Source organism: Bison bison, unplaced genomic scaffold (assembly GCF_000754665.1).
Source record: "Bison bison bison isolate TAMUID 2011002044 unplaced genomic scaffold, Bison_UMD1.0 scf7180017864515, whole genome shotgun sequence".
NCBI lineage: Eukaryota > Metazoa > Chordata > Mammalia > Artiodactyla > Bovidae > Bison > Bison bison.
Genome location: NW_011495068.1, coordinates 910292 through 912854, shown reverse-complemented (window position 1 = coordinate 912854; position 2563 = coordinate 910292).

The window sequence follows — 2563 nt, the reverse complement described above, 5'->3', positions numbered from 1 at the left end:
GGTTGCCATTTCCAGTCTCTAAAATAGACATTTTAGTGACTGCCATCACTATCCTATTGATTCTAGCAGCTTTTGCTGTAGGTAATAAAATTCAGGATCAGTATTTCTCTGAATATGATTATCTTTCAAAATTTTAGTAATAGTGATTTGTTGAGCTACATCAATGATATACTTATCTGATGAGTCTCAGAAAAGCCTGATTTTCAGTTGGTATATCTTTTTCTTGTCATAAGGATGGCAACAACTTTCAAGCACTTTACTTATCAGATCTGATGCTGTCTATCCTGAAGAATAGCTTTTGATTCAGAAAGTTCAAGCAAGTCCAACTAATTGTGACCAAACAAGAATCATACATCAAACTCACATCACTCCAAACATAGCAGTGCTTCTAGTCAATTTAATTACAAGTCTTTGACTTTCAGATCATTTTGCCCTGGAAAATGTATTATAATAGTAGTTATTTTTAATTTAAAATGTATTTTAGCTACAATATGGTAGTTGAACATGGAAGATTGACTTGGGAAATTAACCATTGTAAAATGCCACTCTTCATATGGTGAAAATGTGTTTCAGGTTTCTCGTAAGTAGTGATAAAGAAGTCTTGGAATAAAAGAAAGTTAAGCGGCTCAGTCATGTCTGACTCTTTGTGATCCTGTGGACTGTAGCCCACCAGGCTCCTCCGTCCGTGGGATTCTCCAGGCAAGAACACTGGGGTGGGTTGCCATTTCCTTCTCCAGGGGATCTTCCCAACCCAGGGATTGAACCCAGGTCTTCCGCATTGCAGGCAGAGGCTTTAACCTCTGAGCCATCAGGGAAGCCCCAATAAATAAAACTAGACTGTAAATTATAGCCTGCTTTCAAAAGGTAGATATATCTGAAACCTGAATAAACTTCAATAGATTAATACTAGGATTAAAGTTTTTAAGACAAAACAACAACAAAAAACTTACTTTTTAAATGTGCACTTATTACTTTGATGCTCTGTTTACTTCTATTTATTAAACATATAAGTTTTCACTTCCATAGAGATGGAGCATGGAGGTACACTGTTTATAAGTAAGTGTTGTGCTTGATTGAGGCTTCATTATTTCAAAGAAATCAATAAAGTTTACTGTGGGAAGGGGAAAAAGAAGAAAAAGAGAATAAGAATCAATTGTTTTATAGTGATATGAGTAGCTAAATCAATGGGAATAAGTAATTATATATTAATATTCAGAAAAAGGCAAAATATTTTAGCAATAGTGTCTCCCATTACTCAAAAGCAGAGTTTGGTTTTCATCAATAATTCCCAGTAGAATAAATAACTATACATTCAAAATGAATTTTAGAATGTTATAATCTGTCTTATGTTGATTGTGTGAAAGAAAATCCTTAAAATACAAAGAAGCACTTTCACCAAAATAGTCTTGGTGAGTTATATACATAACATGCCAAGGGTGAATTTACTATTTGAGTCACATAATCATCACTGCTGAATTACATGGAGGAGCATGCGTGACAAATTGCAAGGATAAACTGTGTGATATTTTTTCTTTGTGTTCAGGGATGGAGAGTTTAGTAATATACTCTTCTTATTCCCTCTGTTTTCTCACCGACTTAAATGCCATCCAAGAAAACTAGCTTATTTAGTCTCAGCAGCTTCTGATCTTGCAAGGATTCAAGTTACCATAAGAGATTATTCTAAAGTAGATTTATTTCTTCCCCAGTGACTGAACTTTCTGAAAATGAACCCCAATTAGGCATGAATCATGTCTCCCAGAAAAGATTGAGTTCCATCCTTGCCTTTCAAGACTTTCAAATAAATAAAATCAGATAGTATAACATTCTCATTCTTCCATCATGCAAATTTCTGAACCTATCTATTTCCTTTTCCAGAAGAGAGAAAGGTGGGGTGTTTTACCAATAGTTCATGCTGAATAATAATTAAAGCTACACATTATATTTGTCTGGGAAGTTCAAACTCAATAAGACAGTGATGGGAAAATTCTCAAGCTAGCTCTTTTAATGGGTTTAATTGAAACATTTCAACTATATGTTAATGTAATTATGGTTTCTACCTCATGGTAGTCCAGATTTTATGCCCCAGTGACTTTTAATTTCAGAGAGTCTAGAGAAATAAGGTTTTTAAGTTGTTGATGATATCAAACACTACAATTTAGTTTCATCTCATTTGTAAAACTATAAGGTTGGATTAAATGCTATTATTATCTCACCATCTATTTCTTTTGTTCCATTAAAGCAATTATATTATGTCTTGTTGAAGAATGAAGATGTGCCTCTATAGCACCAAAATAAACCTTTATTAACAACCTACTATATTCTTATAGCTTACATGTGATTTAAGGAGGAGATAACAAAACAAAGTTGTCATAAATGAAATAGTCCTATCCTTGGGCCATTATGGAGACTGCTGATACTAGCTAACTTATAAAAATATACATTTTTTTTAAAGTCCAAACTTCTGGAAAGAGTAATCTTAACCTCTAACTACCTTATAAATACAAACACTGATATTGACTTTCTGGGCAATTAAATCAATCCAATGAAACTGTCCCAAGTAATT